Below are 10,758 nucleotides of genomic sequence, written 5' to 3'. Positions count from 1 at the left end.
GGCGGCACTGGATGCGCTTGGCCGGAGCTAGACGCGTTGGCGAGTGTGGCTGGTATTAGAGAGGTTTTTGAGAGAGATGGGGTTTTTTATGAGAGAGAGGATGAATTAAGATGTCCTTTCATATGCGAAGCCCTTTTTTTTCCCTTCAAATGTATACATCTTTCCTCCTAAAATGAGTTATTTTGTTAGTGATTTCTTGGTGATACTTTCTTTTTTTCAGTAATAAAGGAGGTTCATCGGCCTATTACAAGAGCATGATAATTTAAATTTCTAATTAGATTTTATTTTTTAAAAAAGTGATTATATTATATCCATTTGAATTTATCATACTTTGAGGAGGATTTTCATCCCAAATCCATATCAACAAGTCCAAGTCCAAAGAAGTACATCTTGGATATATCAAAGAAATATTATCGTGATGTGAAAATGAAAGATGAGATGTCTTGATCCATAAATTAGGAAAATTATAATCTTAATTAGATAATATATTTTATTTAGATATAAATATATTTAGAATTAGATATTACTTTCAATTTTAGTTTGAGTCAATAATCTTAAGTTTTATGGTTTGGAACAATTACTTGTTCTGTTTTAGGAAGTTACAAAGCAAGAGTTTAGATTCTAGTTTTCTATTTTATGGTCTTCTTAATTGTCTTGGACCTATATATATGTGGGTCATCTCATTGTACCAGAATGGCTAGAACTCTATATCTCAAGAATAATAGTACTTCTATGATAAAGTTGAGAGATTTCTCTTTTTATCATGGCCCTTTTGGGTGTTATTCGTCGGGTTTAGACGTGATATATTCTCTTCGAGTTTAAAATCATATTTAGGCCCAAGAAACCATGATCTACGCTGCATCAATTGGTATTAGAGCAGGATTAGCCTAAATCTGATAATGGCGGACAAAGTGGTTCACAACCACCCAAATATCAAAGAGCAAGAGGTGGCAGTAAATCAACAGAGATTCAAGAGGCTAGAATAGACACCCAAACAGAGGTCAGAGCGAAGACCAGATCAGAGGTTCGAGGAGCTATGTACCATGCTTGGCGCTCTAGGCTTGCGTGCTGATTAGAACGCGGGAGACGGCGATCGGGCATATCGAGTTGTTCCTCATGAGCAGCCTGTTGTTAAATGCATTTCGGCCAATCGTACACTCCAAGTTAATGCTAGTCCATATCAAGATGGAGGATATGATCGAGTTGTGAATTATTGTAGAAGCAGAAGATATTTATGGGATCTAGGAGATTACCATCCAAGAATATTTCCTACTTTCGAAGGAAGAGTAAGTGACGAAGATTTCCTAGAACGGATTTCCGATGTGGATCGTTTCTTTGATTACCATGATATTCCAGATAGTGGAAGCCGAGTTGATAGAGTTGTTTATGGTTTAAGAGGTAGAGCTGCTACCTGGTGGGAAAGATTGCAACAAGATCGCGTTCAAGATGGCAAAGATCTAGTTTTCACATGGAGGCATATGAAGAAATGTCTAAAAGCAAGATTTCTTTCCTTGGAGTATGAAGAGTACTTGTTTCAATTGTACGAGCAATGTTCTCAACGAAGTAGGACGGTTGAAGAGTATACCATGAAATTCCTTCACTTCGTTGAATGTGTTCTACTAGTGAAAAGTGAAAATATCAAAACCAAGCGTTATCTAGAATGCCTAAATCCTGACATACGAGAAAAAATGGGTACAGGGTGATTTCAACTTTATTTGAAGCTTACGGTTTAGCTTTAAAGGCGGAATTGCAATTGAAAGAGCAAATTAGAATTGAAACTCGAGAGAATTTTGCTAATTTTGCTAAACTTCATCGTGAAAAGGCTAATGTAAATCTTAGTGATATGACGAAGATTCATCCAGTGATGGAAGAGGAAATTCCGCACAGCAATAATGGCCCCCAAAAGGAAGACGAGAGACCAAAGGCAATCGAATACAAGGAGGAGAAGATTGAAGAAGTTCCCAAGATTGTCAAGAGTCCCAGAAAGGAAAAAGCATTTGATGCCAAGATTGAGTTAACTCAAGAATGGCAAGAGTGGCCTATTTCGTTGGAAGAAAAAATCCTAAAGATGTCATGTGTATCAAAATTCCTACATATGGAAATTCAAGCTTTGGCAATGAAGATTCATCCATACGAGCGAGTCAACTTCATGGTGATTACAACACTCGAAGCACATCGAAAGCTCGATGATGAGCTTTTCACAAGTGAAGGAGAATAACAATGAGGATTTTTAGTCCAAATCCATATCAACAAGCCAAAACCCAGAGAAGCATATCTTGGATATATCAATGAAATATTCTAATGATGTGAAAATGAAAGATGAGATGTCTCCATAAATTAGAAAAATTATTATCTTAAGGGGTTTTTACCTAAAATGGCCCATGGTTTATCCGTTTTGTCAAATCTATCATATGCTTTTTTTTGGGTCAAATCTATCCCATGGTTTACTTTTTGCATCAAATCTATCACGGCGTTATCTTTTCCGTCAACATCTAATGGCCGTGCTGACGTAGCACGTGGAGAGATAGTGGGCCACACTTGCCACATAAGCGTCATGTCAGCACGACCATTAGATGTCGACAAAAAAAGTATAGGATATATTTGACAAAACGGGCAAATCATGTGCCATTTTAGGTAAATACCCCTTATCTTAATTATGTAGTATATTTTATTTAGATAGAATTATATTTAGAATTAAATATTACTTTTAATTTTAGTTTGAGTCAAGGGAGTTTTCTATTTTAGAACAATTACTTGTTTTGTTTTAGGAAGTTATATAGTAAGAGTATATATTCCTTTATATTACTTGTTTTCTATTTTAGTGTCTTCTTAGTTGTCTTAGGCCTATATATATGTAGGCTATCTCATTGTACTAGAACGGCTAGTCTATATCCCAAGAATAATAGTACTTCTATGATAAAGTTAAGAGGTTTCTCTTTTTATCATGGTCATTTTCGGTATTATTTGTCGGGTTTAGACATGGTCTATTCCCTTCGAGCCTAAAATTAAATTTAGGCTCGAGAAATCATAATTCACGCTGCGTCAATTGGTTACACAATTCTAATTTATTCCCTTGCGGTTCTAAATCTTTCCAAGAAAAAGTTCGTGAAAGTACTTAAAAATAACATATATCTTTTTAAATTTTCGACCAATTTTTATTTTGTCAAATCACTATTCTAGAGAAGTGAAAGTGCATCATTCTTATTATGGTACACATCGAAAGAAAAAGTGCGTCATTTATAAAAAATTAAATTAAATAAATTAATAAAATTGGAAAACTTTTTTTTTTGCCTTTTTCTCATTGATGTTCAAGCTTTTTTTATTATATAGTATATTTCACATAGTTTCTATAACACTTTTGTCAATGTAATAAATCATAACCTATCATAATAATTTTCTTTTTGTAAGATATAAGGTAAATTATTTTCTATATTTCAACATCGTAATGAATATCAGTAATCAAAGCAATTAAATGATATACAAAAATGAGTTTGTAACTATTATAAATGTAAAATTTGGAGTAAGCATAAAAATATATTAACTTTCACTTCACGTTAACTATATAGGTTAATACACCTTGTAAGAAGTCTAAAAATTAATAGTTCATTCTATTACTATATATTGATGTTATTATTTATATTGAGTAATTGCGTAAACTACGATTACAATCTTATTGATAAAAAAAAAGGTTCCAATCCTGCGGCATCGCCCGAGCATTTTGCCCTAGCAAATAGTGATTTCTGGTCCCTTCTTGGACCCTTATAGCAAGTAGGGAGCTTTTTCCTACTCTCTCTCTTTTCGTTTTTTTTACTTTTATATTTTTAAACTGCGGCTTAGTTTCCTTTTTTTTTTCATGTTTTCAAATCTAACTTGAAAAGATATCATGTAATTACTCTCCACCGGCTCTCTCTCTTTTTTTGTTACTTTTAAATTTTCAAACTTATGCTTAATTTCCTTTTTTTTCATGTTTTCAAATCCGACCCGAAAAGATATCACGTAATCCACTCAATTTGTTAGGATAGATGATCCGATCATTATAATTGGATCACTTACTTCTAAAAAATATATACATTTTTAAATTTTTAACTAACTTTTTAATTAAGAGACCCTTGGAGCGAGTGAGGAGCTTTTCCTCGCTTTTTTTTTATACTTTTGGTACTTCTAATACGAAATATCTTCTAATTTCTCAAAATAAAAATTGGGGTAAAATATTTCTTTGGAAATAAGTGGTCTTACGATCAGATCATTTGCCATAACGAGTAGACCAGATTATTCGACATCATATTCGTGTCGGATTTGAAATAATGAAAAAGGAAGAAATTTCAAAGAAACTTATAAAATTTAAAAAGTTAAAAATTTTAAAAGTATATGTATTTTTTTAGAAATGATCAAATTATAATGACCAGATCATATGTCCAAACAAATTGATCGGATTACATGATATCTCTTCGGATCGGATTTGCCAACATCAAAAAAGGAAAATTAAGCAAAAGTTGGAAAATATCATATTTTAGGGTTTTATCTTTTCTTAAAGAGTTATACGTATATACTTTACCTTTTTTTTTAACAAATTTTCCTATATAGGCACAAACTTCTTCATCTATAAGGTCTCTTTCCTAAGAAAATATACTAATTATACACGTACTCTTTGAATTACAAGTAATTTTTTTTTCACTTTATCCATACGAGAAGATCCATAAATATTACAAATCTATTGTTTTAAGATATTATAATTATATATAAATAAACGGGCATAAAAAATAATAATTTCTTAATATTCCATCTATATAATAAGTTAACTTTTATTCTCGTAGCGAAGCGCGGGTATGTTCCTAGTATTCAAGATACCCAAAAACTTAAAACGGGTCCGTCCTTAAGCGGAGGCGAGTAAATGGTGTTGTGCCACACTCATTGCCTTTTTTTTTTTTTTAAGTTTCAGATTTTTTTCTTTAAATTTCAGATTACCTAGAAAATTAATAACAGAAGTAACAGTGTAGTGGATAAGTGTGCTTTTTGAAGACATTGTAGTATTGGGTTCAAATCTTTACAATTTCATCTATATCTTTTTCTACTGTTTTCTTTTTCCCCCCTCCAAATGGTGATTCGGTGTTATTATGTATCGGTTTGAGTCAGGTTTTCCAATACAGTTTTGAAGAACTGACTTTGTCGGGTTAGGGATTTCAAGACCCATCTCCAAGAATGGAAATCGAAACCCACTATGTCGGGTTTCCACTACGGTTCGGTCTTTTGGGGCCAGTTCTTAGATTTTCCCAAAGTAAAAGGGAATATGCTAATTTACTTTAGATATTCTAATTTTGAACTCACTTTGTTGGGTTAGGGATTTCAGGACCCTTCTCCGAGAGTGGAAACCAAAACCGACTATGTCGGGTTTCCACTGTGGTTCGGTGCCGGTTCTAAATTTTGATGAGTGAACCCATTTTACAACTCATTCCTCGCCCTCTAATAACATATATTCCATAAAAGCATTATAATGTTTTGGGATAATTACATCACGCATCCTAACGTATACACTTTTTATCAGTATTTTTCCATACTTTATAAATCACGCGGCACATCCCAACCTTTGTGTTTTGGATTTCAAATGTATTCCATAGCGATATATATTTGAAATCCAAAACCTAAAGGTTGAGATGTGCCACATGATTTATGAAGTATGTGATAATATTGAAAAAAAGAGAGTAAACGTTGGAATACATGATGTAATTTTCCCTTTAAATCGCAAAATAAGAGTTCTAAGACAATAAATACCTCTTAATATATTTAAATTTATAATTCGGGGTGAGTTGGGGTCAAAAAATGAACGTCAAACTAACCTACAAAACTGAACGGGGTCCTAAAAAATTGGACTGTTTAGTGCAGATCATTTCGTGTCAACTGGAATTTTCCAGTCCTCCAATTTGTCCTCGGCCCGAATTATGATTTTTTCTCTTTTTACTCTGATTTTGATCGCACGTGGCCACTCTTTATCCCTTTATCTCTTAATGGATTCTTTTTCTTTTAATGTTGCTAGCATGATTCTTAAAAGGTGAATTTCAAGGATGGCCTAAAAAATAATAAGTTTCTTGTTATTTAGTGAGAAATTTATTCTTTAACAAGTTGTCTTACTATTATAATAGCGAGTCATCTTTTTAAAGAACATATTCCTTATTATTTAACAATAAATTGAAAGAAATTAATGATATGGTATCTATTTTCTTTGAAACTTTTCTGCTCTTTCTTTCTTTCTTACTCTGCCAAATGCGTACTTTTATATCCATAAAATCCCATAAAAAATTTGATTGGGACTTTGAAAACAAATTACTAAAATATATGTTAGTAACTCATCAGAAAATATCCATCTATAAAATAATTTTAGAAATTCTTAATATAAATTTTGAAAATCCATCGATATAAATGTAAATAGGAAAAGGAGAGAGGAATCGTGAACGATGAATGGAGAAATTATTTTATATTTGATACGTTCGTTAAGTGAATAATTATGGGAAAGAACATGCTAGGTAATTTTTATAGTGAAAAAATATGAAAGGATGCCTTAAAATAAAAAGGTCATGAGAAACAATCAGTATAAGTTAGTTTTTGAAACATGAAAAAAATAAAAGTATTATGGTCGAAGAAAGTGAATACGAGAAATTTTTTTCCAATTATTAGTAAAGTCAAAGAATTAAAAAAATTAAAAGGAGAAGTAATTAAAAACTGAAAGAGAAAACATAAAATATATAAATGTAAATAGGAAAGATGAGAAAGGAACCGTGAACGTTGAATAGAGAAGTTATTTCATGTATGATGCGTTCATGAAAATGAATAATTATGAGAAAGAACATGCTAAATAGCTTTTATAGTGAAAAAGTATGAAAATGTAACTTGAAGTCGAAAGGTCACGAGAAAGAATACATAAAAGTTAATTTTTCTATTAAAACGAATGAAATGATGTCATTCTATTGAAAAAATGTGATATTTAATAGCATTCATATTATATGAGTAAATGGTAAAATATTAATATTATTAGGCAAAATGGAAACAATGTTGGAGAAACACTTTAGGAAGGAGTGTACTTTAAAAGAGATGTATAAAGTTTAACTCAGCTCAGGAAATATATGATAGAACATGTGAGGCAACGAATATTGAGAATGAGCGATGCATAGAGAGTTGAAAGTGTGTGAGAAAAAATTATACTAATAAAGCACACCAAAAGAAATGTATAGGTATGACACATGAAACTATCGTATTTATTGAATATGATATATGGAGAAAGAATATACATTATAAGTTAGGTGCAATTGTATAAGATAGAAGTTTCACGTCAGGTATAATAATATACTATTCATAAATATAATAAAACAGTAATTATTCAAAATTTCTGAACTTACAAGTACGTACAATTTTTAATGGTTGTTACAACAAACTTAAAAAAAGACATGAAAGTATGAAGGAATTGTGACATGGTTTAGTACGTAAATCAGTCTAATATAAAATAAAATGGCTTTTCTATAAGAATTATTGGAAATTAAAATGTCTTAGCGTGATAAAATGTTTGCTCTCATATTATGTATTTTCATAAGTTGTTATATCAATTATGTAGTACAATCATTCTACTATATTTTCAAATGAAAATTTTGTATGAATTAATATTTACACTTGATTTCATCAGTATGAATGGTCATAGATGGGATTCTGTTTTACTTCAACCGTGATCCATTTATATAGAATACTCCACTTCATTTGTAAATAAATTTATGATATATATTGATAGTTTTTAGATTCATTGAATATCTCATCGCTAATAACTTTTCATCCAATCTATATCTATATCCTGCATAATAGCAAAACAAACATGCATGCTTAATGAGGTTTCGCCATGTGTCTTTTGAAGATTAACAAGGAGCTGCCACGTGTCAACTCCCAAGCTTCCTATTTACCAAAAGAGAAGACAAACAGGGAGAAAAAAAATAAACAAACAAATAAACTGACATACCGTCTCCTCATCTCCCTCTCTCTCTCTCTCTCTGGCGTTGCCTTGGCAGCTCTCTCTGTCGTCGCCTTGGCTGTCTGTATCCTCTACCGGACTGCCTCTTCTTTCGATCATCAAAGACTCTTTTCGTCCACCATCTCCCTTTCTGTCTGTCGTTGTGAAAAGAGACTGTTTGTGTCCTCATATCTTGCTCTCTCGGGCTGCCTCGAGACTGTCTGTGTGTCGTTATCTCTCGCCAAACAAAAGGCTGCTATCAAACTCCTTGGAGAGTTCAGCTGAATGTTCAGGATTTTAAAAGGAAAAGCAAAGATCGATCAGTTGGCTTCGAATCAGTCTGATGTTCCCTTCGAAAGGTTGCAGCAAGCTCGGGTTTCAGAAGTTGAGTCAATGATACCGAAGGATGGACTAGTTCTTTATAAAGAAAGGGCATGGAATTGCTTCTTCGACAATGTCTCTGTTTAATATAGAAGCTGCAGCAGTAGGAGCCCGACAGAGAAAAGCAAAGGATAGGTCAGTTGGCTTCGAATCAGTCTGACGTTGCTTCGAATCAGTTTGATGCAAATTGTTGTGCTGATAGAATCTTGACTCAATATTAGAAAGAAACTACGTAATTCATTGTTCAATTCTCTTTTGTAGTTTGTTCAAATCGTAAATTTAATAATGCCATAGCAAACTCTGATTCAATTCATGATGTAAAGTTCAAACTCTGATTGTGATTTTCATGTCAGTATCGAAGCTGCAGGGATAAGAGCTGTGTTTGCTCGGAACTTTGAGGGAGATTTAGTTTGTGGAATTAAGAGGCAGAAAGGTTGCAACAAGCTCGGGTTTCGGAAGTTGAGGCAATGATACCGAAGGATGGACTAATTCTTTATAAAGAAAGGCTTGGAATTGCTTCTTCGACAATGACTCTGTTTGATATCGAAGCTGCAGCAGTAGGAGCTGTGTTTGCTCGGAACTTTGAGGGAGGTTTATAGATTGTGGAATTAAGAGGCACAAGGTTTCAAGCAAGCTCGCGTTTCGGAAGTTGAGCCAATGATAATGAAGGCTGGACTACTTGCTAAACAAAAGGCTTTGGTATTGCTTCTTAGAGAGTGACTCTTTACAGTAGTCTGTCAGTGGCTGCAAATCAAATTCTTCGGAGGATTCGGCTGAATGTTCAGGATTTAGAAGGAAGAGCAAAGGATCAGTCCGTTGCCTCAGAATCAGTCTGAAACCCGAGTTAATTAGGCTACAACAGAATCAGTCGGGTGTATAAAATATGGAGTATATTAACATAGATCAGTCAATTGCCTCAGCTTCTCCCATGCTGCCACTTGAGCAGTCATACTTCTCCACTGTGAATGGCGAGTCTGATTCTTCCGCTGTTGATGTGGACATTATGAGGCTACGTTGTAAAATTGCATGGCTCGAAAGGATGCAAATCCTCAATTCTCGCAATTAAAATCGCCACACTTCATGGCAAGTCAAACATAGTTTTGATCAAGATCTGATATTATTCCGCAATATTTGAAAGTTTCCCTTGCAAAACTTGCTCTGTTCCATTGAATTCATTGCATAGCTTGCTGATCGTTTGTACACGTCACACTTCTTCGTCAGATGAACATAGAGTTCGTACTGGAACTAGAAAATAGAGCAAATTCGCCGTTGCATGAACTCAGAGAAGACAATTGTTAGATCGAAAACGAACTCGAGGTGATATATTTTATAATCTCATCAGAAGATTCAGAATTATGTACCTTCAATTAAAAAGAAATAATACACGATCCTCTTTTTTCCTTTTAGGCAAAATACGTTGCCTTCTTCATTTGTTCAGTATTAGCCATTGTGCTTTCATCATATTCATCTTAAAAATAAACTGGTAAGTAAAACTTTATCAACGGTATTAATATCATGACATTAAATCTTATGATTATTTAAAAATTTTGCAGGCCAGCATGAATTCAATATGAATAATACATGTGATGGAGAAGGAACATCACGTTCAGGTCTGTTTTAATTCCCATAGTTCATCGTTTTAATTCCCTTTGTTCATGAACGACTATATTCATATTAAAAGTAAACTGGTTACTAAAAATTCCTGTAAATTGAATGCTTTTATAGGAATTTTAAGTCTGGATAGAAAACAGAGGCAATTCGCTCTTGCCCGAGCTCAGAGAAGAGAACTGTTACATCGAAAAAGAAGCCGAGGTGATGTATATATAATCTTATCAGAAATATGTATCTTCCATTAGGCATTAAAAGGAGGAATATATGTCCCTCTTATTTCCTTTTTGGCTGAAATATCTTGCTCTCTTAATTCATTAACAATGTATACCATTGTATTTTTATTATATTCATCTTGAAAGTAAATGGGAAGTGGGAATACATAATTCCTGTAAATTGAATGTATTTATAAGAATTTTCAATCTGGATATTTCTTATAGCATGATTTCCAATCTCATTTATTAAATCTTATAATTATGAAAATAATTTTGCAGGCCAATATGAATACAATATCAATAATACAATTGATGGAGAAGGTACATCTCGTCCAACAGGTGTGTTATAGTTCCCCTACTTCATAGACTATAATTATCTTGAAAATAATCTGAGAACTCATAATTCCAATGTCTGTGTACCTATTCCATATCTATTCCAACGAGCGGGTCCAAAAACTAGTTTCATATAATTTAATATCTAACTCAAACAAAATGCAGATTGAACATGCATTTTCACACGGAAATAACTATTCTTTAAATTATGCACGTCTCAAATAATATATCAGAATC

General features: G+C 33.0%; 1 long non-coding RNA gene across 1 annotated transcript; it reads left to right on the top strand.

Moving 5' to 3' along the window:
- The first annotated feature begins 7,983 nt into the window (after positions 1-7,983).
- Positions 7,984-9,271, top strand: LOC116201285. Its single transcript, XR_004155852.1, has 2 exons — positions 7,984-8,500; positions 8,719-9,271. It is a non-coding gene; the product is annotated as an uncharacterized LOC116201285 (long non-coding RNA).
- The last annotated feature ends 1,487 nt before the right edge of the window (positions 9,272-10,758 follow it).

This window comes from Punica granatum, chromosome 3, assembly GCF_007655135.1.
Source record: "Punica granatum isolate Tunisia-2019 chromosome 3, ASM765513v2, whole genome shotgun sequence".
Taxonomy (NCBI): Eukaryota; Viridiplantae; Streptophyta; class Magnoliopsida; order Myrtales; family Lythraceae; genus Punica; species Punica granatum.
This window is presented reverse-complemented; position numbering and strand designations above follow the sequence as displayed.